Source organism: Frankliniella occidentalis, unplaced genomic scaffold, assembly GCF_000697945.3.
Source record: "Frankliniella occidentalis isolate FOCC.00 unplaced genomic scaffold, Focc_3.1 Scaffold12, whole genome shotgun sequence".
Classification (NCBI taxonomy): domain Eukaryota; kingdom Metazoa; phylum Arthropoda; class Insecta; order Thysanoptera; family Thripidae; genus Frankliniella; species Frankliniella occidentalis.
The window spans coordinates 2,092,043-2,092,537 of NW_026267142.1; the positions used below are offsets into that span (position 1 = coordinate 2,092,043).

General features: G+C 47.5%; 1 protein-coding gene across 1 annotated transcript in view; it reads left to right on the forward strand.

Moving 5' to 3' along the window:
- The window catches only part of LOC113216792 (DNA (cytosine-5)-methyltransferase 3B-like), a 4,467-nt gene that overhangs the window by 1,230 nt on the left and 2,742 nt on the right, over nucleotides 1–495 (forward strand). The window lies entirely within an intron of this gene.

The window sequence follows — 495 nt, forward strand, 5'->3', positions numbered from 1 at the left end:
GGGGAGTGGGAAACGAAATAAATAAACAAAATATAATTTTAAAAAATGCAAAATAAAATGTTAGTAGCAGTATTATAAAGTGCGCCTACGCCAAGTCGGCGCGACCTCGTCGCAACCCAGTAACGTCCTAGGGAGGTCCCCGGGAGGTCTGGGCCACGGAGGTGGTCTAGGCGGTGCTCGGCACCCCGTGGCATGACATCCTGTTCCTCGAGCCGTCCTCCTATCTCGTCTCCGTGGCCCAGTAAAAGAAAAAGATAAGAAGACCAATAGAAAGAAAACCAAAAGAGATGTAAAAATAGAAAAAAGAGCTGTAATCTACTGTTATGAAGTGAGCTTTGTTTGTAACCGACAATCGTTGCAAACACTGAGTACTCCAGCAGACGACTGCGTCATCTGCTGACGCGCCGCCCCCGCGGGGTAATTCACTGTACGTAATCAGTGTACGCTGAGCACATAATCTGCACATAATCCACGTGATCCGTACATAATCCACGT